The 26,184-nt window shown below is 40.8% G+C and overlaps 1 long non-coding RNA gene across 2 annotated transcripts; it reads right to left on the bottom strand.

The window, feature by feature from the left end:
* Window positions 1–19,228: 19,228 nt before the first annotated feature.
* On the bottom strand, window positions 19,229–25,563 carry LOC139596823 (uncharacterized). Of its 2 annotated transcripts, XR_011681470.1 has the most exons (3): window positions 25,472–25,563; window positions 25,262–25,345; window positions 19,229–23,801 (listed from the first exon to the last, which is right to left on the bottom strand). It is a non-coding gene; the product is annotated as an uncharacterized lncRNA (long non-coding RNA). The 2 variants fall into 2 exon arrangements; XR_011681469.1 differs by having other exon boundaries at window positions 25,262–25,557.
* Between the last annotated feature and the right edge of the window lie 621 nt (window positions 25,564–26,184).

Raw genomic sequence — 26,184 nt, 5'->3', positions numbered from 1 at the left:
GTTCGAATTGATTTTTATTTTTTATTTATTGTTTTGAAGTTAAACAAGTCATAGATTAAAACCCCTTTAACCTACGCCTCTAGATATTTTTACCACATAGTAAAAATGCAAGCACCATTGCAAAGAAAAAGCAAACCACTGAAGCTTGGAGTGTAATGTTCCTGCAGATGCTTGGTCTGTGCCTACTCAAATTGTTCATGACTGATGGGCTCTGCTCATGGGCTCTGCTGCCATTTCCCTGGGTTTGGGATGTTGGCACCAGCAGTGGCAGCCTCAGCTCACAGGAAGGGGGCAGCTGTGTAAGAAATATGAAGCTTGTATTGGTGCAGGTATGAGCATCCGATTGAATATAAAAAACCCAAAAGTTCATTTTTCAGTGGACTTCATCTAGCATTCCACAGGAGGAATTTAAGCAAGAATACACTGACATGGCTCAGAACAAACAGATTCCACCTTTGACCCCAATTCCTAAACCTAGAGAAAAATTGCAAATAAAAACCCTATAAAAAAACTAAAGCTTTAAATTTCCTCCTAAACATCAGCCCAAGCTAATCCTCATAGTGCTTTCTATTTGGTCAGACCTTTGTTCATTGTTGGTCTTTCCTTTGTCCTTCTACTTCACAACTGCTGATAGCATTCAATGAATTTTTAAATTATTAGATTAGGTCACTTAATAGAATATGAAAGGTCTTGATGAGAGAAACAGCTTTTTCTACATCAAAGCCATCAGAAACAAGTGACTTATTTTGTCATTTATTTTGGGCTGCAACCCTCCTGTAGAACATACCTAAGTTTGAATCTGTAGCAAATACACAGTTGGATCTGCGTACATTCACTGGCCTCTTCACTCATGTGCCAGGCTCCAGATCTTGTTCAGCAAAGCAGTGAACAAGGATGATCTTGTGTCGGGTTCGGCTGTCTGTCTCTGCCCCGACACGGGTAGAGTGGTTCTTTGGTGGGCGCGATGCAAAGGACGAGTCTGGACTCTTCAGCTTTCGGTCTTCAGATTGTTTATTATTTCTTATCTACAAAATTTTTCTGTCTGCCCAACAGAGGTCTGATCTGCAAGCAGTCACAGGCACTCTCTGACCACCCACGGGGCGGTCATGTCTTTTTATACTAAAACCTACGTATACAATATTTACCTTTATTTCCCAATGCTTTTCGCCCATGTTGGCAAGTGCACCTTCACCATAAACCAATCTCTAAGTGCCAACATCATCACAGGAGATGGAGGACAAGAAGAAGAAAGAAGGACAAGACATGCCCCGATCCCTCCATCTTGTCTCCATAACCCCCCTGTACCAAAAACCTTAAAGTCTATATCTCACCCTCTAAATGTGTCTCTTTTACACCTTGTACTCTAAAGTGATTCTCTTGTCCTCAGACTCTTGTTACTTCTGTGGATGGATCAAAATCAAGCCACCAAACACTCTTGGCAACATTCCAGGGTTTTCGAGACCCCCAAGGGTTCTCCTGGCATCTCTGGACATCGGGAACGATGTGCTGAGATCCCACAATCTTGTGCTGAGCAGAGTGATCAGGGCTGGTTCCTGAGAAGGTTCTTGTGTCCCTCTGGCCAGCCCAGTCTGGCACTGGGTCTCTCTTCCCCACAACCTTCATTTAAAGTTCATCACTCATCTCCTGACTGCCTTCCCCCCGTGCAGGGGACACAGAGCTGCTGCACATGTCCATCTGCTTGGAATTCTTCAGAAATATCAATGGTCAGAGCCAAAGCTAGGTGAACCCACTGACACTGGGTCCATATTTATTCCTTATTTATAAAAGAAAGTAACTTTTAGGAACCGAAGGTGGGAAGAAGCTGTAGATCTTCATGAGGAGACTGAAACAAAAGGCTGATCATGAAAATGAATGGAGTTATTGTGTGTGCAGAGATTTCTTTCTGAGCAGATAACAGTTTTTAAATTTCTTGGAGCCCATAAATTTATGCATAATCTTGGCATAGAGAAATATTTTTTTTTGGTTCACAACGAAAGTTGTTTAATTTATTAGTAAGGAGATAACTTTTGTTTATATGCCAAGAAACTGTCTTTGGAAATTATACAGTTGTCTGCATTTGGTGTTGCTAGATAATGGGATTATGTGAAATTTAAAATATACCCATCACTATTGAATATGAGTGATGAGTGCATGTGCAGTGAGATTTATGGGGTTTGTGTAGTATCATGGCCATTTCTGTGGTATTTAACTAGCAGTTGCTTGGCTAAGTATTTTAAAAAACATAAAGTTGGGGTGTTGGGGAGGAGTTGCTCTACCTAAATGCTATTTGGATTTCCTAACACCTAGTGCTTTAAGGAGGGCTTATATCACACACCACACGCACACACCTTCCCCCAAGCACTCCCCCTGCTAATGTGTGAGGAATATCTACTTACAGGAGTCTGGTAAATGGCTACACTTTCTGAAGGAACTCATAAGATCATACGAATTAAAATTGATAAGAAGTGTAATCTGAGTTGGTTCTGCTGTAAAAACTGAATCAGTCATTAGCTGTGAGGACAGAGCACTTTGAAACAGTCCATTAAGGCAAGAGATTGCCCAATTAGATATTCACGTGGCAGTTAAAATTGCATCAGAATGTTAACCACTTCCAATTTTTAGTCAAATGCCTTTTTAAACTTTGACTAAAATGTTCTTAGTTCTTGCTGCATGGCAAGAGTGAAAAAAGTGCTTGAAACACTTGTTAAAAATAACCAAAGCCCCACATCCACATTAATTTCATGCCAAGTTGTTCTTTATGTAATTTGAAAGGGCTGTGATATTCAGCTTCAAGTATTGAGAAACTTAAAGGGGATATTAATATGCCCTCATAATATTCCCACATGAGGGAAAATGATGCAAAGATTTCCCTTGTAACCTGAGCTATGAACAAATGTTTTGAACAAACCAATCTTCAAAATTTTTGATGCTTTTCAAAGTTTGGGGTATTTTTTTTTATTCCTAAGGCAAGGGAAAGAAACTGTAGTTAGGCATTCCAGTTTAATTAACCTTATTTAAAATAAATTTAAATGCTATTTGTAATTCTCTTGAAGAAATTACAGCAATCACTTGAGGGGGGCGGGTCTTCACATTATGGTCTACAAATGCTGTTAAATTCAGTCTCCTGAGAACTCTTGCACTTGTCTGTGTTTTGGTTTTCTTTTTTTTTTCTGTCTTCTGGTTGTTTTTTCCTGTTTTATGTATTGCTTCAGTAAACAGACAGCTGAAAACTACCTTGGGCAACTGGAGCCATGGATTCTCCCAGGAGACACATCAGTAGAGTAGTAGTTTTCAGTAAGGTTAATAAGACTAAATTAGACATTATAATTCTAGAACCAGATATTTGCAATTGTCTAGTGAAAACAAGACAAGAAAGGCACAGGTGAAATTTCCTGGAAGTCTGCATTTGTGCTTTGTGCTCCTGTATCTGCCACACAAACAGTGTCAAGGATATTAGAGCAATTCCTTCAGAAATGACAAGAAATGCTGTAATTCTGAGGCTGTGCTAACAGATGAATGCTTGCAGGGAAAGCTATTTTATTTTAACAAAAATGCCAGGGCTGTTGGTTTTAGGAGCTGATCAGCACCTACATAAACTCTTAGAATTATAATCCCAGCATTGCTGTCAGGACTATTTTTGGAAATCTTGTTTCTAAATGTTAATAGAAATATTCAGAATTAGTTAATTTGAGCTATCTTGAAAGTTTTATTCTACAAAGGATCAACCTGAATGGCCTTACCCCAAATGTGGGGTTTTTTTTGGGTGGGGGTTGACATGAAAGTGGAGGGAGCTCCTTTCTGCAGGCAGCCAATATGTTGATGTTGACTGATTGTGTAACATTTAATGATATTTAAACATAGATGCTTGCTAGGGTAAGGCAGGTCTTCAATGACTGACATTGTGGAACGTGCATATTTTGTTTGGGTTTGGCCTTTATGTGTCAGAATTTAATAAGAAAAAATGAACAAAATAGGCTGTAACAACACTCTTTGTGTTTATTCTGGCAAATGAGGTTACTGCTCTTGCTTGAAAAGTCATAAGGAGAATTGGGTGGGAAAGAACTGGGGATCAGTGTTGTCATTATTTTATGTCTAGTAGAAACAAAACTGATTTGTCCCTTTACTGACATGAGTGCTCTGATCTAGTGCTCTGTTTGCAAGTGTACAGAGCATTATTTCTTTCTAGGGTACCATGGCACAACCCAGCCAGTATCTGTGGGTCTGTGTTGTGTTGAAAAACATAGGAATTAATAGAGAAAATGTGGTCAGTAGCCTTATTCAGCCCTTCTGTCTCACACCTTCATCTCCAGGCTAAAATGGTATAAATTCCCCCTCTGTGTGCTGCTCTTAATAAAACTGAAAATGGAGACTCTGTGCAGTGCTTGGCTTCACCTATTCTTTTACCAATCTCCTCTAATTCCATGTATCTGTGTTATTCTCTCACTTGAGCAGAGAACGTAAAATCAGCCTCTTGTAATTTAAATCCTCTGTTGCTTTAAGAAGTGGGCAATTCTCCCTCTACCAAAGAGATCTAAAGAAAGTGCAGCTCAGTGGAAAATGGCAAGTGTAGTGTTACTTTCTTGTACTTTTCAGTAAAAGACTGGAATGCTACTAAGCTCTTTCACATTTGCATGTGATATCTTATGAATTAAAGGCCAAATTGTTGGGGTGAGCAGAGGTTTGATGATATTTCAAGTTTATGTCTGTGATAGCATGAATGGAAGCATTAGGTTGAGCATCATAGAAGAAAAGCAGTACACCAAGTTAGAATCTGCAAAAGTAAATAACCATAAGCTCTTGTGATGTCTGACTTCAAATATTTTATTTTTTCAACTTTACAAAATAAACAAAACTTAGGGAAAATTTTTCCTATAACAGAGCTGAAAAAAGCATTCAGTATGTGGTTTCAATCTAATCACTGCTAAAACAATCTAATATAAGCTGTGAATGCTATTAGATTGTGGCACTGAGTCCTTCACTGGGCTATCTATGGAAGTCAAATAACTTTCTGATTACATTAGATTTAAAAATCCCAACTGCAGTGCAAGGCACTCTAGTAACTCATTCAGTGAGAAAGCAATGTTTGAAAAATATGGGAAAATCATTCAGACTTAGGAGGAAAGATTTTCAGGTGCAGTAACTGTATGCTAGAACTGCAAAGATATCTTTTAGTCATCATTCAGATATATTTCTACCAGAAAAACAACACAGGAATTGTTTTAAAATAATAGAAATGGTAAGTAGTATGTGGTAAACATAACTTGTATCTACCAGTATTGTATGGGGAAATGGAGATTAAAAGCTTTAAGCAGACTTTAAAACAAATAAATAAAACCTTGAAGTTTAAGAGATTCCTGAGGTCTAGAATGTGACTAACATACAACGCCTGCATTTGAGGGGTCAAGTAACATACTGGAAAACTTTAGACTGCACTGTTTGATGTCATTCAAGTGGAAAGTCTTAGAAGCTGTTTTAAAGTTTAAATGAATTTTAATGGCCCAAATGAGAAAACACTTGGAAAAAATGTCATAGGATTAACTCTTTACCTCCTGAATTCCAAACCAGTCCCATTGGCAGGATGCAAAGCAGTATGAAAAGCCAAGGAGATCCTTCCAGAATCGTGGAATCTCTGAGGAAGGTTGTGTAGAGATGATGCTGGGCATTACAAAGTGCTAGGAGCTCTTCTGTTATTAGTGTCTTGCTGCTCTCAATAGAAACCAGATGACAAAAATTCTATATTGAACATGCCCAGAGTCTTTAAAGATATTAAGAAAATGGGATATTGGTTCCATTAAAAAAAAAAAAAATCTGCACAAACTGAAAAACTCAATATACCTGGTGGGAAGGGGAGGAGGGAAAGGACTTGGGGCCAACTTCAGAAAGGAAATTGGAACCATCAGTTAGCCTTGCAGGTTCTGAAGGGTCTCTGTAGTGTGAGATATTAGGATCTTTGGTGGAATCCAGGCTTTACACGTGTACCATAATTGCCTCTGACAATGCTGTACAAAGCAAGGATTTCGAGGCTAGAAATCAATGAAAAGGCACAACAAATGCTGTGGCCTCCCTTGCTGCAATTAGATACAGGAGATTCAGATCATTTAAGTTTCTGCTCATAAATTGCAGAACAGTCAGTTAGGAAGCTGTAAAAGGTGAGAGCCAGTTGAAAGTGTTGTACATAATGGGTGAGATTCCAGAGCGTGCTGCCCAGGAAAGACACTTTCAAGTGAACATAAAAATCCTTGAAGTGCTGATCCAAACAGTGCTCCTGCCCCAGGACTGCAGAGTAAATAAGGGAGCTGCCATTCTCGTTATCTGCAGGTTAGAGCACGAGCACAGGGTCTGCTCAGTGTATCTGTGACAGGAAATAGCCACTCTTAATGGGATATGAGGGAGATGAATCCAACTGGCACCATAAATCTGGGAGGTGTTAGTAAGTGTGAGGCAATTAGGATCCTTTTCACTGCAGAAAGGAGACAGTTTTATTACTTCTTTTAAAGTGTATTTCTTTCCTAAGTGATATAGGTGCCTGTTTTGAAACTGTTTCATTTAAATACAAGAGTGAGTGAGGGAATGTAATCTGAACAGGATAAGCAATCTGAGGTTCTGAGTCAGCTATTTTACACAAACATGATCCAAGCCAGCTGCATGATAGTTTTAAATAATTTAAAGTAGAGTTTGGTGTGCTCACCCCTAGTGCAGGGTGCAAATTCAGGCTTCAGTGGCAAAAGATTTTCTTGGTAGATGATAATTAACAGCTCCAAACTGTGCCTTCCCTCTTCCCCTGCTGAACTTGGCCTCCAGCATATCTCACTTGCCAAATCCAGTGATAATCTTTTGGGTGCAAGTGGCATCTCTTGGATTAAGTGCTCCTGGGTAGTGCATGGCTCTCCAGGCAGCACAGAAGGGTGGTGGAGGAGAAGGAGGGTGGGAAGGGGAGGGATGTGTACACCAGCTTTTGAAAAGACTGGCAGAGCTCACATCTGCATTCAGCTTGGAAGAACTTGGTTTCCAAGCTTCAAACTCCCCTCCCTCCCCTCTGCTGGCCCAAGATCTGATGAAATGGCCAAAGGCAAGTGGAAAGCTCTAATTAACAAGGCAGATATGCTCTGAAGGACTGAGTGAGGCACCTTCTGTGCCAAGAGATGCCTTTCCTGGTGCTGTGTTGGTGTGTTTTGGTGTTTTTTGGTTGTTTTTCTTCTTTTAAACAAGCTAGTCCAGGCCCATTTGATGGAGAGTTCTGCTAGAACCTTGACTGTGTAAGCTGGTACTCTTTCTTTGTTTTGTAACATGCTCATCACCGTGGTGTCTGGGAACTTTGTTCTCCAATGGTAACTTTGCGTGCATTAAAGACCCTCCTATAATGGATTTTTCCATGACTTTTCCCAAAAGGCCATAACCTATTTTCCTGTACCAGCTGTGGACTTCACTAAAGATTTAACTCCCACCCCCTGCCCTACACCCCAGCTGGAGGAGATGGTTTATTCTGTTTTCTCTCTTTCAGAACTGTGCAAATTCCTTAATAAATGGGCTGTCACACGCATACAGCTCACAACAAAGTGGTTTTTTGTTCATATATCCAGACTACAAACCTATCACTATCTGCAAATTGTTTAAATTCTTCATTCCCTGCCTTTGGAAAGTCTATTTTAAGACTGTTTTATATAAAGTCTGTGCAATGGTTCTTAGTTTTTCCCCACCCTCTGTATTACAGCTTTACATGCAACCCAGATGCTGAACTATTATGGATATTTAGTCCTATATCAGTGGAAGAGCAATTTAGTAGGGGATGCTGAGGATTTTGTATTGCTGATTCTTGATCAGATTTTCCTGAGCCTAAGACTAAAAAGGCTTTTTCCTTCTATACAAGAGCTTCAAATTCTCCTGAATCTAAAAAATGCTTCTTTTCTTGTTCAGATTGCTAATAGTGATTTCAGTAATTCCACTCTGATGTTAACAGCACTTGTTCTTCGCCTGTTGCCTATGGATTTCTGATCCTTGCTGCACCATCCTAAACGTCGATACAAACAATAATGAGGGGCACCTATCCCTCTGGGCATGCCTGTAGGTATTGGAGATGTAAGTGTTGTTAATGAGGTAGCTTGTGAAAAAATGATGACAATTTCTCAGGAACAAGTAGTTTCTTATATCCACAGGACTGCACTGTATAAATCAGCAATTTTCCTTGCTGAAGTTGCTTGGAATGATCACACTGACAGCTCCTTTGCCTGGTCTCTGGTCCTGACTCCTCACAGGATCTTGTGGCGTGGTCAGTGAGCAGAGCTTTGAGCTGCTCTGTGCGCCCTTCCTCACATCTGATCAGGGCTCTACCCCTGAGACAACCAGGGTTATAAAACTCTTGGTTAAGCAAGAGTTTTACAAACCAGAAATGGAGAAAACTGAGTAATAGAAGAGTGACACCAAATTCCCCTGTAACTTCAGGGAATCTCTGAGTGGAAAAATTCCAGAAGCCACGGGTATCTGGCTTATGGTATTTTTATTATTTTTTAGAAGAAGAAATGAAAAGTTGCACTTAGGAAATGGAAGATTCAGAATACAGTAATACAGACTTTGGGAAATGATCAAATGGAAACTTGTCTGCAACAAATTGCTTTAATGATCAGCATAAATGTGTTTTAATTTGGATTAATTACAGCCTGGGAAGACTTTGCTCCTAAATAAACTTCAGGAAAATGTCATCCATAATGAATATACTAAATAAACTTCAGTATAAATAAATGGGTCATGGCTCTCCTACCCACTGAAGGCTTGCTGTGTTTATAAAATGTACACAAAGCCCTGCATATATACTGTACCTTAAGGTATTTATGTAATGACAAAAGATCACTTTTTCATTTTCCAACCATCACCAAGGGATTGCAAAGCAATCAAACTTTAACAGCCAATTAATCTCTCTAGATGATGTTTGTGTAGCACTTAACCAGTTTCAGTAAATTAGATCCCTGTGGGCTGGGCTGTTACATTGATAGAAATGTTACTGCTAGCTGGAGGCATTCATTTACTAGTTTGTAAGAACAGCAGTATTGAGAAATCCTGAGCATATGGAAACAAACTCTCTGCACCTTTTAAAAAGAAATGCTGTTTGTAAAGAATAGGAGGTTCTGGGACTCGCCCAGCATGGAGCCTCACTAAACTAAAGCAGTTTGTCAGCTCTCTTGGATTGGAGAGACTGCTGTTAAATTCCCTGTAAGAAACAGAGGAAATCCATTGGGAGGCAGCTGTGGCTAAAGAAAGATAATTCATTGCAATAGCATCCACTAAAGCAAACACTTAAAGGAGCAGGTTTGTTTAAAGTATTTCTCCTGTGCACGTAGGCAAAATTACACGGAAACAGTTTTTGGAAAAAAGCTCCAGGAGTGCAAATTTTTTGGTATATGTAAGATAAAAATCTATTGGAAAAATATCATCTTGAAATTAAGCTGGAAACCTTTTCCATGTGTTGGTTCAAGGCCTCTGCAGCAGCTCTCAGGCTCCCTGTGTGCCAGTTGAAGCCCACAAAGCACAGCTGCCAAGTTCCAAGGGAGAGCTGCATGGCTGATGCCTGTGTACCCATGGCAATACAGCTGCAGCTGGGGGGTGCTGGGTTCTCTGTGGGTTCCTCAAGGATTTAATTACTTCATGATTGCTGCACTAGCTTAATGCTAGGGTTCCCTGGTCTGTTATGGCTCCAGAGAAGGGTTCTGGGGACAAAGGGATGAGTTCAGCTCTGCTCGTTGCTGCAGACAAATCCAGCTGGAAGCAAGGCAGAGGAATGGTACTTGCTTGCAGCTGCACTGGTGTTGCATTCAGGATGCAAACTGGGAGAAAGGACATGGCTGCAAGTGTTTAATTAACAGTTTCTGATCCACAGAAATGTCAGGAGGGCTTTAGGGAGAAATTAATTCCTGGTAGGATGAAGGCATTTGGTAAAAGTCGCAGTCTAGCTTGTTGCCCTTGAAGCGGGTGTGTGGAGTCGGTGACATATGGCTGGCATCACATGCTGAAGGCAGCTCAGGGGATGTGGAAATTCTGTGTGTGGTTGGCTTTGTCTGATAAGGGTCAGGAAGCTTGTGAAAAAAACTTGGTGTTACCTGGGAGGTGTCAGCCCAGGAGTGTCATGGCCAGTTGAAGTTGGTTTATATATGTTTTAATGGCTGGTGAATGTGCTCAGTGTAACTGGATGCTTGCCTTGGAAAGGACAGGCTGCCCAAGCCCTACTCAAGCCTCCAGTGGTACTTTGGTTCCCAAAATTCATTTGCTGCAAGGTGTGTGTGAGTATTTGAAGTCTATAAAAGCTGATCACCATTCTATGGGTGTTTGCTGAGGAAAATCAGGGCTATGAGCCCCTGCTGAGAAAGGCAGAAAATAGGAGCTGACCTTTTGGACATGACCTTCTGCTTTGCTCCTTCTCATAACTTACATTGTCATGCAATGGCTCATGATGTGGCCTGACCATATGGTGTTTAGCAGGAGAAGGTTTAATTAGATTGTTAGACAGGTAGTTCATATAGTTGCAAGACCAAAGTGATGATGAAGGAGGTCTGACCTGTATCAGCAATGTTGTCATTGCTGAATTTGCTAATAATGGCCTGGAAACTGAGGAATGGCTCAAGCACCTTCAGAGGTCATCTGGCTCAAGCCTTTTTTGCTCTCTTATTTATAATTGACCCTTATTCTACTGACCTCTTGTAGATGTTACTGTTCCAGTGCCTTTTGAGCACTGCTCAGGACATCTAATTAATACAGGGGCATGATAAGTTTTATCTACAGTTTTAGGTTTTTCCTTTGGCAGCTGTAGAATACTGGGGAAATGCCAGGCATTGGTCAACTTAACACAGCAGGAATGAGAGGGCTGCTAACCAGGGGAGCAAAATGCAGCACAGAGCACATGGATGCAGTAAAAGCAAACGTACAGGCTCTGTCTTCCAGCATTTTAGCAGGGCTTATGCTGCAAATGTGTATGCTTAGAAATTTTAGTTGAAAGCAGAATAAGAATTTCACTCTACACTGTAACAACTGTGGGATATGCAAGAGTGGACAGGAAGGTTTCTGAGTGTGGGTATAGTGGACAAAACATAGTTTAGAACATAAGGAAGCCTGTAGTATAAATGTTCTATTCATTACAATTTTTCAACAAAGATGTGGTCTGAATGGGTGGTAATGAAGTGCTTTCTTAATGCAATGATTTTCCTTACTGTTTAGATGCATAATACACAAATTTGGATAGACACTTTTTTTTTTTTTTTGTGTGTGTGAACAGAGAAATGACTTTGTGTACATTGAGTAAAATTACAACTTCCTACAATGGCATGCTGAGAAAATAAATGTATCTAAGTGATACTTGGCTCTAGGGGTGAAATGAAAGAACAGAACTACAAGACTTTCTCCAGCCAAGTGAAGTTCTGACAAGGTCATATAACAAAAGCATAATAATATCACTCTGGGTTTCTAGTTATCATTTCAGTATGTGCTCTGACCAGTGAAAGCATTGCTAATTTTGTTTTCCACAGCTGTCCTCCATGTCATGAGTTTGTATTTCTGTATTGTTGGATCTTGCTCTCTTCCAGAGATGCCTGTTTTTGGTTTCTTCCATAGTAATGAGTAGTTTTGAGACTGTTAAAATAATTCTCTGAGTGTTTCTGCTAGAAGCAGTCAACAGAATATCTGTTTGCAATTTAATATCTGGATATAACTTGGAAAGGTTTTACCGTGTATCTGCTAAACATCTTCACTCTGCAATGCAGGCAGGCAAATGCATTTGATTTTTTTCCACCATAGGTTATAATCAAGCACTGTCAAAACAGTAGTGAGTGGTGTAAAGATTCAAGAGGTGATGCTTCCTCCTGTGCAGACAGTAGACTTTGCCGGGCATGTTAATGGGGTGTGAAACTGCAGAGGGAAGCCCTGTGACAGACACCTCGCTGACTCTTTGGGAGGTCGCTGGCTTGGGAGAGTGCCAGCCAGGAGAGCAAAGCTGACCCACTGCTCCTATGAGCCTCTTCCCACTGTTCCCTTCATCTTCATCCCGGCAATTCCCTGCCCCCAACCCAAACCTCAGATTTATTAAATGCCACGACTTGTGGAAACCTTTAGTAGCCCATTGTTACCCAAGGCAGGACAGCTGGTGTGTCCTGGAAGAGGTCAGATGTACAAAATCCAGGTATACAGTGCAGGATGCCTTAGGGACAACTCAGCTTATGCTGAGGTTTGATCTGCAGGACCAGTCCTGGAGCAATGGGCTGGTAATGTCAAACAGCCTTTAGGCTATTCTCCTCAGTGCCTGAATTAGAAAATAAATGGTGTACCAGGATTTGAAGCATTTCCTTTCTATTTTCTTTGGACTGAAACATTACAACACAGTCTTAGAGCTGATTCTCCCCTGAACTGGATCTCAGATAACAATTGCCATGCTCACACTGATGCCCTTTAGGTTTTGCCTTTTTTCCTATGTTCTCTGTATTCTTCACACATATATTCTCTGCAGTTTATTGTATTAGTGACTAGTTTACCCAGTACTTTTCCATGGGCTTTCCTTAAGCAGAGAGACACAACAAATTCCAGAGCTCCAAGCCCCAGGAGGTACAAGCTCTGTGCTATCTGGGCTCTCCCTGGGAACCAAGGCTGAGAACAACTCTTCCAGATACATTCTCATGGACAAAGTACAGCCAGTGCCAAGGGGGGGCTCCAGAGAAGGGGCTTGCCCTGGGGGGAAATTGCATCACCACTTGTCCCCCTAACTGGTGCTTTTAATCAATTATGCTAGTTTCCTAAAGCCTATAAAAATCTGCTCACCCTGGGTGGGGAATATAGGAATTTGTGGACATCTTTCCATGATTGCTTCTTGAAGGCCTTCAAATAAAGATCCCCTTTTATATTACCTTCTTACTAAAATTATCTCTAGTTTCATTTCCAGGTTGGAAAAAAGACAACAACACACTCTGCTCCTTTTCTTTCTAACAGAGCAGAGCATTCAATTCAGTATCAGTTTAGTTCTGGTGGGGTGTATGCTTCCTTCATGGTCAGGGCTCTTACACCAGTTGACACAGACTTTGGTCTCTGTCTGCAATAACTTTGTGATACAAAGGCCTGGAGAATGGGCATGGTGATCACAGCCTAAGACAGTCACACAGAGAAGTGCTGGATTAAAACAAAAGCTTTGGTGTTGGACTAGAGCTGTGGAGGGGAGAGCACCACTGCTTGTATCAGGAGCTTGTGGGGTTGGGTGGCCAAGTCTCCATTTTGGTGAAAAATACTGGACAGTTTCAGGCAGAAATTCTTGGGTTTAAGTTTCAAAGAATGAGGAGGTTCTTTGCATTAACTTACTTATATATGAAAAGCCTTCTACAATGGGTTAGGTCATATAGGGAAATATTGATTGTGTTACTTCTGGGCTGCATTTGTAAGCCTGGTCTTGATGAGACTTGCTTGAAAGTATGAAAACACATGTTCATGTCGGGTTGAATCTTCTGCCTAAGGCAGTGGAAGGAGTTAAATTCATTAAAAATGAGTTTAGATTTTTCTCATTCTCTTCCCTTCAGACTACATGGCATCTACAGAGGAGGGGAGTGAGAAAATACCCAACAGCCCTATGTTTTCTGAAATAAGGGTTCTGCACTAGGAAAAAACACATTCAATCTCTTGTGCATGTATGTGTGAACAAGCAGCAGAATTCCATGCCCCTGGGACTGGCTGCCATCCAGGAGCTTGCTTACACTGCAAGGGGGAGCAGGTGGTGTCTTAGCACAATCTCCCATTTCAGATTGCAGGTTATCTTGGGGGCAGCTTTAGCTTCTAGCCAGGGCTCTGTGGGAGCCTCTTGGCACACACCATCTGCTGGGAACTCTGAATCAGCCTGGGCTGGTCCTGTCCTCTGGCTGAGGTGGTGGTGGTGAAAATACTGACCAATTCTTCTCTCTGCTGCTGTGTGCCACTTCAAATGACCTTTTGGCTGGGGGCTCTGAGGGATTTGCCCACAGCAATCTGGATCTGAACTCGGTCTTCAGAGTTGGGCTTTGAAGAAGTGTTCTAGCACTGAGAAGTGTTTTAAAATCCAAAACTGTGCTGTGATAGTTTATTCCCATCTAAATCCCTTTTTTCTCTGAAATAGTATCATATTTCTAGTCTCTTTCAGTGTTGATGACATTTTCTATCCATAATTGTCATTTTCTTTTCTAGAATGTTCTTATCCCAAATGTTCTTTTGGGATTAGAAGCAAAGCTGAATACAGTTTGAAAAAGTGAAACAAAACTTGAATTCCACCTTCCAAGTTTGTAGCGACAGACACACAAAGGTGTGTTAGATTTCTTTCTCTTTTCCTTGGAGGATTGCTCCTCTGACTCTTTTTCCTTTGCTGGTGAACACTGAGCTGACACTTCCATGGGCAGGTTCACAGGTTTCTTTTCTGAGTGGCAATAGCTGATCTAATAACTGTGTATCACAGTTGGATTGATTTCCCCACCATGCCTGCAGAGCATGACTTTGAAGTTACTGATGTTGAATTCCATCAGATAAGGCATCCTGGTCTCAGGAAGAACCTTTGAGGACTGGCCAAGGAAACTTAGAAGTCACAAGTCAGGGAATAGAGTTATTTAGTATTTGGAGTTGTTGGCTTTTGCTGCGTTGCTTTCATCTCTTCACACCTTTGGGTTATTAAAGGACTTGTTGAGAAGGAGTGGGGGGCAGACTCGATTAAACAGTGTTAGCTGTTCACTCCTCAGGGCCTCTAGGTGGGACTGTATTGGTGAAAAATGATAATTTTAGCTCCTAAGCCCAGAGGAGGTCTGAGGATGTTGTAGTTTAGGGTTGTGTTCCACCCTCATGTGATACAGGGCTTAGGGGAGAGCAAATGGTGTTCCAGCTGGGAAAGAAGACAGGTCAAATACCAGTATCATGGCACTGACCCTCTTAGAGAAGCCTGACTTGTTCTACACAAGTGAAGGAAATAAAATCATTGCATAAGTCTAATGACTTCACTAGGTCTCACTGAAAATATATGACAAAACAGCAAGAAGCTAAAAATTGCCATTACTGCTAATATATTTTTAGAAGTTCTTAAATTTGTTGTGCTTTCTCATTGTGTGTGCTACCTTGCCAACCCAGTGCCACAGGCTAAGATGGTTGTTAGTATTCCTATTCATCTTCAGTAAAAATTAGTTACATTTGACAAAGCATGTGCACAGGATACATATAAACTCTGTCCTGGTGTTGGCAATTCTGTTGTTCATGCTTATTAACTTTACTGTAGCCTTAGGGCTCTCATGCTGACTCTGTTAAGGATAAGGCACTGTAACTCAGAGTTCTGTTTATGTGCTAGGCCTTTAAACTTATCTTTACAAATATTTCTACTAGTTATACTGTGTTCCCTACCTTGCAGTTCTAAGTGTTTAAACTATGTAACTAACACTCCCTCATTTCCTCCTTTTTCCCAGTCTTCCTCTCTTTCTTAAATTTTAATAAAGCAATGGGAAACAGATGAAAAAGGAAGAGGTCTTATACAAGGACGGGGAGGTTGGTAATGCCCATGTGTAAATTATTTCTGCAGTTCAGTCTAGGAGGAGGGGAAAGATGCAAGTATTAGAAATAGGACAAATCTGTTATGGCTGTATCACAGGTCCAGGAAGAGACTCTGGATCTGCTTCAGCTTCATTTCAGCAATGCTGGTCTTGGGAGAAAATCCAACCTCAGTCTTTGTTAAATGTATTTAGACAATTTGTGTTGATTCTAAAATGAAAGAGCATCAGTAACAGAAGTCTAACTTGTGCTCATTGGGGTCAGCTGTAAGGTGGAGAGTTCCAGCCCAACTCACATCCTTCCAGGCAGGTTTGTGGGAGCTGTGGATCCAAGGGTTCAGTAAATATAAAAGCATCTTGCCGTGGTTGTTGGGGCTCAGCTCTTGCAGGACATTTCCATCACTGCTGCTGCTTGCTCTGCATCGCCAAGGCACTGCTGGGGTCTGCAGGCAGGGCAAGGAGGGAGCATGGATGGGCAGCAAGTGAATGTCATCAACACTGAAAGAGACTAGAGCTATGATACTCTTTCAGACTGGAAAAAAAGGAATTTAGATGGGAATAAACACACCAAGTGACTTTGGTGTGCTGGGAGAATAGGCCTGTGGTGCTAGGAAAAGAGGAAAAGGGTGTTGAGGCCCTGATGGGGGAAGGTGAGATATGCAATCTGGGAAAGGAAGAGGCTGGAGCTCGAGTTTGAGGATGAGGTTTGGGCACACAGACCTAGAGTTGAATAGAAATAGCAGAGAAACAGAGGGCACTTCTGCTTCTCTGCTCAATTTATGGCCTTTAATCTAAGAACAGTTCTGTTTCCAGATCTGTTATGCTTATCTCTAGACAACAACAGAAATAAAATATCACTGTAGCTGATGGACTTAATTTCCCATTGTTTGTATACTCATCAGAAAGTTTTAGGAAGTCTTTTATGGCCTTTAAAAGCTACCTAAATTTGCAGCACCCTGTGTTATACTGCATCTTATGGGAGGTAATGTCAGAATGTCTTAATGAACAGATTTTGTGATACTCTGGCTATGCAGGTTTTGATACTGGTGCACTCCGGGACATTCAGCAGCAGTGACTGAGGTGGAAACCTTTGTTACTGGAATATTCAACTTTGATTGGCTAACAGTTGTGATTTGAAGTATTAATAATAAAAAAAAAAAAAAAAAAAGAAATCACCATCAACCTCACTTTTCCTCTTCCCCTGCCTTAAACAGAATAATGCTTGGTAAGCCACCTTTGGAGGGACAGACAGTGACTGGGACTCATGTCATCAGCTGATTTTTGAAAGCCCTGATTCCTAGTTCCTAAACTGACAGGATACTGAGTAAGTGAAATGCCGAACAAAAATGAAAATGTCTGTCAGAAATATTGCAGCTTCCCCCTGTAGGAGGATGTTTTAAATGTGAAACTTCTCCTTTAAACATTCTGTGTGAAAACTGCTTAAAAAAGAAAATGTTGAGGTAATATTGCTGTCTATTTTGAACATTTTTTAACCTTTCAGCTCTTGGTATGCTGTTATCTGTGTGTGAGATCTGCTGGAATGGTGGAAGGCTGAACATGTGTCCATTTCTATGTATCTAAGGATTTAGTCACAGGCAGCATAGACAGTTATGTAAAATATATCCCGAGGAAAAGTACTATGGTGTAACTCCTCTCATGATGAAATTCTTTAAATAAAAATATAAAATGTTCAGTTGAATCTTTCTGGTGATACTGAGCTCTGCACCTCTTTCCATGAACTCCAGAATCCTTTAATCTTTTGCATTTGCTGCATTTGCACCTACTTCAAAGCATTGCTGCAGGCGTTGGAAAGGATCCTGGCACTCGGTGGGAATAGGGCGGGGATGTGAAATTCTGTCATCACTTGGAAACTGCAGCCATTTCTGAAGTGCCAGTGTGATCTATCTTTACAAAAGGGCAGCAGCATTATGCAACTAATTTGGGAATGTAAGGAAACGTGTCAGTATTGGCTGTAGTTTTAGAATTTTTTTTTTTTTTTAAAACCCAACTCTTTATACTGAGCAGTACTTGTCAATATAAGGAGAAATGAATACGGTGTGGTAATGGTTGCTGGGCATCTGTAAGGGAAAATGCTAATTTACCTTGTGGTTTTGAAACCAGCTGTAGGAGGATGAGACCTGGATGCAATCCAGTCACTGATGTGAGGGTCTGGTGGCACTGGAATGTAGCAGAGGGTACAGGAGATGAGCTGGAGAAGAGGGGGTGAAAGTGTTAATTTGAAGAGACAGGGCTGTGTTATTTTTAATAAAGAAGGTAGTCTGAGTTTTAGTTGTTATCACTTGTCTCTCAACTGGTATTTTAAGAAATAAAATCTACTTTAGGACATGTTGTTTTAGGTGGGCTGGCTTAGCATGGTGGAAGCTGAGGGTGGTGATGCTTTACAAGAACCAATCTTATGCTCCTGACACCTGTACCCCAAACTGTACCCCAAACCTCCTGCTGACTGCTGTGGGAATGATCAAACTTGTATATGAAAACATTTGTCCTCTCTCAAGACTGATACATCTGTATGAATGCCCTCAAAAAGCACTTAATTCACAGATATCTTGGTTTCATATTGCTTTATATTTGGGAAAAAAAGTTCAGTCATAAGTCTCAATCATTAATGGCATCTGCTTACTCTGAGTTGTGCTTTAGCATATACATCTGCTGCTTTGACTTGCAAAACTGCAAGTCATTTCATTCAAAGAATTTAATTGTGTAAGAAGCTGCAAGGCTTTTATGGTACTTAGATTATGTTTTATTTTAAAGGCCATATTAAGAGCATTCTACAATTAAGTTTCAAAAAGATTAGACACTATAATATTTTTGAAGCTGCTACTATGGTAAAAAATTGCAATTCTTGGGTTATAAAAGGTGACTAAACTGCTCCTAAAAGTGAAATCCAAGAGCTGTATAGCTTTTTGTTTTGCAGTGCACTTAAGTGATGAATTCACATGATGCTGGGAACAGAAGGCAATTTCCAAGGCTACAGAAATATATTTGGTTTTTTATACTCAATGAGTTTTCAAATAACCTGTACCACCAATCTCTCAGTACAGCTGAATCAATTGGAAGAATGTATTTTGAGGAGAGAATGCATTTTAAAATGATTGAACCTCTAAGTTTTTACTGTGTTACCACAGTAGTTCTGTTTGCTCTTAACATGGTGCTACGTGTCCACTCTCCCAATTAACAAACCCCCTAATGCCAGAGGAGGAACAGGAATCTCCAAGTAAGAGCTGGGAGAAATATGGGTCATAGTGTCCTGAAGTTGTGTTTTTAAATTGGAATGGCACATTCAATGATTGCAAAAATAACCTATATATCTCAAAATAATTTTCTCTAGAAATTTACCTCCAGTCTTTAATTGCTGTTGGAAAGGGAAGAACTAGGCTGCACTTTGATCTGTAGTTAATAAACTTGATCTTGGTTTACACTTCCTTCAGTTATGGAAGATCAAAGGACAGTTAGAGCTGAGACCTTGGGTTCTGCATGTGTAATGTGATGTTATTTTGTGTTTGGTGTTGGAGGCAGCGCCGTTTCCTCGGGGCGATAAGCTGGGAAGAGGTGGCTGCTGTGGAGTCTTTGTGATAACCACTCTGTTCATGTTAGAGATGCCCAAACAGAATATAATGTATTCATACCTTATGAATTCTCTTATCCCAGTTAGCTGGCAAAGATCAAACAAAACAAAATAAAAAACCTAGCAGAAAACCAACTTACATATTGCCCAAAATTTTATTTTTATAAAATCTCTCTACAGCTATTGTAAAATCAACAATCTATAGCAGTTGCAGTCAAAAAATTGTACATATTTAAAAAAAAAAAAGGAATAATCATGACACAACATGGCCCATGCTGACATGAATTAATTTACATGTAGTACTAGACATGGCATCATTCATGAGGAACACGTGTTCCTTCTTATTAATCTTGAATGTTGCACACACTCCAACTTGCCCAGGCAAGAACAGATTGAGAATCATTGTGCATTTGTACAGTAAGAGATCAGAATACCGGATTCATTCCAGTCTTCTAGCTTTCTGCACAGATGCATTTTAAAAGTAATGTAATTGCAATATTACTGTAGACTTTTTAATTGCATGATTAAAATTAGGATTTTAATAAGCAAACTTTATTCCACAGACATTCTGCTGGGTAACTATATACAACATAACCATGTTTTTGTTGCATGGCTGTATGAGACATGAAATTAGTAAGTGAAGGATTCTATAAGCAACAATAAGGACATGGGGGAATCAGTGCATGTAAAAATTAAATTGAGTTCCTAGATGAGTGATATATATATACACACACACGTATATATATATAATCTACCATCCTCTAGTTTTTAACTCAGTACATGCACATTATCCCAATTATTTTGGATCTGCACACCCCATAGTTTAGGATTTTTTTTAGCATCTGTTTGTTTCTTTAATATTTAACATTTCCTGCACATATCACTCTGTCTGGTATGATGAGTTGGTTGGAGATGGCTGCTGTACTACATTATTAGAGGAGAAGATTGGAAATACAATTTCACCACCCGTTCATATCTGGTTTTTCCTTTTCTGTTTTAATTTCCCAGACTGCTGTACTTTGGTAAGAATTGCTTGCTTTCTTTCCTGCAAGCTGCAAAAGCTGATCTTGTTGGACTGTGAGCAGAGCATTGGAAGAATCCAAGAAACATCAGTGTTGTAGGATTTGCTGGTTCTACACTGTGCCAGGAAAACATGGCTTGTGGTGGGCTCAGCAACCCCAAAGTAGGAAAGGTTTGGCTGTGAGACCCCCTGGGAATCCTGGGCACTGGAGGCACAAACAAGGGGCCAAGATCAAACCCTTGGCAAATATTCCAGCACAGATGCACAGAAAGGCTTCTTTGGTGCCACTGCTGAGCTGGCAGAGGGGAATGACACCCAAAAATCAGCATTTCCTGCAGTGAGAGCTTTCTGTAGATCTGTGCTGAGCACATCCAGGAAGCAGAATTTAGTGTGGCCTCCTGTGGGCTAATGACTCCATGTATTATCTGTCCATGAAAGTAAAAATGTTTCGAGGAAAGTCAGAAAATTCCCATATTTCTTTGTCTCATGAGGCAACGTAGGAATGGCTGCTACAAGGACATGGAGAAATGAGGATCCTCTGGATGAGAATAAAAGACTGGAACTTTGGGTTTTGCCAGTTCCAGCTTAATGAGTGGTTTTGAAGCAGAATTGTTCTGGGCTGATAATATAAAAATATATCTGGTAGTTTTGGTTTTGCTGTAAATTTGTAGTAGGAAAAAGAAATATTAGCACTGTGGGACTGCTGGGAGTCAAATTTTCTCTCTTGATTATCTTAGCAATTTGAACAAATACTCTCTTCTGAATGTCTGGCATTCCTGATTATTGCTGTAGCTAATTTGTCTTGTCTTTTTCATATTATTTTATTACTTTGATAAAGTGTCTTCTTGTATTTGAAAATAGTGACACGTAGCTTTTTATAATTTACTTTTTAATGACATTTTTTGCAGATTTACCTGGTGATTAGGGCTAAGAAAAAGAATTTTTCTCAGCTGTTTTCCTGGCTGGGTGGTATCTCTCCTCTCTGGGTACTTTATGAGCTCAGGAGATCTTTATTGTTGTTTCAGAAGGTCTGGAAGGCAAAGATTAAATTTCACTGAGGTCTAATCAGATTTTCATGAAGTCGAGCCAGAAAATGAGGTTGCTTGTGTCTCCATTTTTGACCGGTTTGCTCTTTATTTTTTTAAATTGCATCTCTGACTCCCTGCTCTGGTGATCACACGCTGGGGTCACAACATTGCCTCAAGAGAGAGCAAAGCTGCAGGGAGGACAGCTGAGGAGCTCCATGCTCTGGCAGAGTTCTTGCTCCTGCTCTGATATTTCTGTGGCACCTTTCCACACTGGAAAGGGAAGGGCAGGGAATAGGAGATCTTGCCTGCTGGTGCTGATTTTCTTGGGATAACTTTGGCAATGCCCTGTGAATATCTCTGAAGGAAACTGGAAAGGGAAAGTGGGCAGAGCTGTGTGATGTCCTCTCACTGAGCAAGGGGTTCCTGCACCCTGCAGTGCAGCTGCTCTGGGCTGAGATGAGCATCTCTGTGATGCCCTCTCACTGAGCAAGGCTGGCACAGCATTACTGGGGTTCCTGCAGCCCTGCCCCATGCAGTGCAGCTGCTCTGGGCTGAGATGAGCATCTCTGTGATGCCCTCTCACTGAGCAAGGCTGGCACAGCAATGCTGGGGTTCCTGCAGCCCTGCCCCATGCAGTGCAGCTGCTCTGGGCTGAGATCAGCATCTCTGTGATGCCCTCTCACTGAGCAAGGCAGGCACAGCATTACTGGGGTTCCTGCAGCCCTGCCCCAAGCAGTGCAGCTGCTCTGGGCTCAGCACCTGCAGCAGAATGAGCTCTGTGCCCTGGGAGAGCTTTGAGTCCAAAGCACAGGACTTCACTGTGCTGGTCAGGAGCTGCTGCTCTCCAGCTGGCACTCACCTGACTCTGTGGGGAACTCATTTGTTGATTGCCCACTTGAAATGCTTTAGGTTTTCCAGTTTGCTTCAGTCCTACTCTTTGGAACTGAGATAACAGATAAGAAGTGTGAGGTGCTGCTTTTCTGGTATCCATGGCACAACTCCTACTTCCTTCAACAGAGATCACTAAGTTCTCTCTCGTCCCTGTCCTTCTATTTTTCCACTTGTTTTTCTTGGGTTTCTCCCCTGCTTTCTGCTGAAGGATTTTTCCAATGCAGGCAGAAAAGGGCTGGTGGTGTGTCTTTTCTCAGGGTATTTATTAGGTGCAACAATGATTAATAAAATGGTCATGGGAGCCAAATATGTGATAAATGAATTTGGCTGAGGCCAAAAGTCCACCTCTATGCTATGTGCTAGTGCTCAGTACTTGATATATGGGGGCCAAATTTTCTTTACAGATTTTACCCATTTAAACCCAATTTAGCTTTTCTGGGATGAGTTGTCACATCTGTGCACTTGGGTGACAAGTGTGTCACCCAGCAGGTTGCTTGTGGTAGCTGCCCAGTGCAGGAGAGCTGTGTGCTGCCCTGCAGCAGGCAGGCAGCACTGCAGGGGCACAGCTGCTGTGATGTGAGATCCTGTGTGCTCCTAACACCCCTCCTGCTTTCCACTGTGCATCCCTGGGAGCAGCTTGTGTGGATAACTGACCTGCATCTTCCTGTTTGTTTCCATCCTCACTCTTCAAACACTGCAGAATTCAAATTATGAACAAACCCGCCTGGCAAACTTGGCAGATTCTCACTTTATTCATGAAGGCAGATCTAATGTTCCCTGACAAATTGTTCCAGAGAAACTGTCTTGTAAAATACAGGATCTGCCAGTTCCTTCATACCAAACCATATTTCTATTAGGACACAGTGTTAATGGTTCACTGGAAAGTACAATGCTTGGTGCAGAGTGAATCTGAAATCATTTAGCATACTTGATTGTTAACTGAGCTAACTATCCTGTGAGTGCATTGGCTGCCATCTGTCCATTGCCTTGGCAGCCTTGGAGGGGGGATAATCTGGGAGCTGGCACTGCTCCAGTTTGCCGCAGGTCTGCTTTCGAGTGTTTTTGTAGCAGATGTTGTGCCACATGCCCAAAGCTGCTGCCTGGAAGCTGCTGTGTGCTCAAATTTTTAATTTTGGGGGGGTGTTTGACTGTCTTTGACACAAGATTTGCATTTGTCTTAGCAGCTCCTTATGGAGTGCCTTTGTTATAAGTGATAATCTGATGAAAGAGCCAGAACCAAAACCTCGAGGCCTCTGCCACAGATTTCTGGTGGTTCCAGTGGACACTGGATTGGACCCTGACTTGCCAGTTGCTGATGTGTTTTTTTATCCTTTTAATGGTGTGTATTGGAAAGTGTGGCACTTAAAAAACATTTAGTATGGAATTAGGGAGCCCTCAAGTTTGCACTGTGCTTTAAGGAATTCAATAATCCTTGCTTATCTAAGATGCTCCAAAACTGTTTATATTCATAGATCCTTGCATGTTATGCACAGGGAAACTAGAAGTTCCAACAAATTTTTTCCTCCTTTGTTATCTTCTATGGGTAACATTTTTCCTCTGAAAGTCAGTTGATCCTAAATTAATGTAAATCAGCCAAGGTAAAGTGAAGCTTTAGGAACTGCTGCATTTTTCAATCCCGTGATTAAAATGCTTTGCTCTTCCTGTGCAGCTTGGTGCTTGTCAGCAGAGTAGCAGGAGGGAATTATCATCTTGCTGCAGCAACCCCTGCTGCTGCTGATAGGGAAGATTTCTTCTTCTCTCATTCCTTGCTTCTCATTAAGAAAAAGCAAAAGGGGGAAAAAAGTCAGTTAGGCAATGCAACATGATGGATCTCAGTGCATTTTCTACATGTCATCCATTTCAAGAGGTTTGCTATATGAAACTTGTAGCTGCTGGGCCATCCAAAGCATCTTTCTTCCATCCTGGTCTATATTTCCACTTGATGACTTTGTTTTGGACTGCCTGGATGAGTTCTTGGAGGATGACAAATGATATGAATGTGCCTGTTCAGCTCTAAAGCAACTGCCCATAGATTTGCTTCTGTGTATGCAAATAAAATACAGTACAAGAGGTGACCTATTTTGTGTGTTAGGCATGGGAAACTTCCCAATCTCAGTAATTAACTTATCACCCTTCAGAGGAAAACTTGTAGGTTGTTTTTACAGCATGTGGCTGAATTTGCCTTTGTGCAGTGTCCGTGCTTCTTTGAGCTTAAAATGTTTGGTTCAGAGTCTCTGCTTCTGAAAACATTAAAGGTGCATAAAATAAAAATGTGATTACAACACTCAATCTTCTTAATTAGTTTCTATTGTTTAGTCTGTTAAATGCCATTTGCCTGTCAGGGAAATGCATCCCATGTGCAGGGAGCACTGCTGGAGTGCTGCAGAAGTGATAGGTTTTGAATATCTTGAGTTTTGGGAAAGGCCTTCGTAATATCTCTAACTGGAATACTGACTAGGTAGTTAATCATAATCTAGGATCTCAGGCTGAGAAATGCTCCTAGTTCATGCTGTGTGTGCAGACATCTGTTACTCAGCAACAAATGTCACTCTCTTTCCAGATGAGTTATTAGCAAATGTTAAAAAGACAGGTATACAGTAAAAGTTTAATGCCTATGAAATGACCTGTGAGGCTGCAAATGCCTTAGCATATGGAATATAATGCTGAGTAATAAAGAGATTAGCATTCCAGAGTATTTATGATGATTAAAAAGAAAAAAAAAAGAATAATACTGGTGCCATGTAATAATGAATCAAAGAATTCAATTTACTGTTCCAACAATGCAAGCTTTACAAATGTACATGCTATAGTTTATGGAGGCATTTAGCTGAACAAGGCAACAAATGTTTTCTGGGAAATAATATGAGACAATGTATTTGTCTGCAGCTGAAAATGTGTAGTTGCTTTCCTTAGGATTGGAAGCAATCTTGCTAAAGCAGAACAAGAAACTTTTACAATATCAAGATGCCAGTAGAGAGTGGACAGAAAAACTTCATTTAAGTAAGGTGAAGATATGACATTTATTGGTATTATAAGATAAAATACTTCACTTTTTTGTAACTATCAGCATAAGAATAGAGTTAGAGCAAGCTTTAGCCACAGCAAGTATTTTATTTCTCATACACTGCATACTTTAAGTTACATAAAAACAAGTATCTGCACTATTTCTCTAAAACATAGACATTAAATTCTGTAGTATTTGCATCAGGAAAGCTTCTCCTGCTCTTACCTGTTAAATCCAGAGACAGATGTTGGCAGTTCTGGTGCTCAAATGCTTGTGCCCGTGCTCCAGGATGCAGCACCTCTCTTTGTGCTGGGTGTGCATTGGGGTAGATAATGAATGAGACCTGATTAATCATGGTACAAATACTTGGGAAGACAGGCAATAAAAACAAAGAACTTGAAAGTTTTTACAAATAAAGCTATGCAGGAGCCTTACTTTATCTTCTATCCATCCTCCTAATCCTAAAGTCAGGCACCCTCCCTTTCCCTCATCTTTTCTCCATTGCTTAGCAACACTCATGGGTGAACTTACTTAAAGCAGAGCTTTGTTCCCAGATGTGATTTCAGTAATATTTGCAGGCTTAACAGTTCTGAGATGTGAAAATCAGCCCCCTTCCTCTGCCACACCATTAGCCTGCTTCACTAAATAGTCTTTCTTGTTCTCTCCTGCACCCCAGGCATGTTTCAGTTTTTGTCTCTACTGTTTTGATCTTACCAAGAGAGTTGTGGAAAGAGGGGGGAGGTTCAAATAAAGCTTTAATTATGGAGGACACACATACAATGTGCACAGCAAAGCTGTGTGTTGGGAATAGAATTGAAGTGTAAATGCAGAATGGTCAAGAAAAGAACTGTTATTTTTCTCGACTCAATTTGATTTTTTTTGAAGTTGAGATTGAATAAATGGCATCTTTCATGCCAGCATTTACATGCTGAATTGGTATGACCAACCACATATTACAATATAGCCTTGAACAATCATTTTAAGTAGGGGGAAGCTACAGTAGCTAATTGCTTCCTACACAGTTTTTCTAATTTTGGCAATACAGTGACATATCAGCACTTCCTAGAAATGCTCAGTTTGCCAGGCTCATCTGCATCTGTATTTAGTCCTGTTTCTGGAGGATAATCTGCTTTATCCATTCTGTTTCC

Source organism: Agelaius tricolor, unplaced genomic scaffold, assembly GCF_023055355.1.
Source record: "Agelaius tricolor isolate 1412-34295 unplaced genomic scaffold, bAgeTri1.0.p SCAF_16, whole genome shotgun sequence".
NCBI lineage: Eukaryota > Metazoa > Chordata > Aves > Passeriformes > Icteridae > Agelaius > Agelaius tricolor.
The sequence above is the reverse complement of the archived record's forward strand: the minus strand, read 5'-3'. Positions and strand labels throughout refer to the sequence as shown.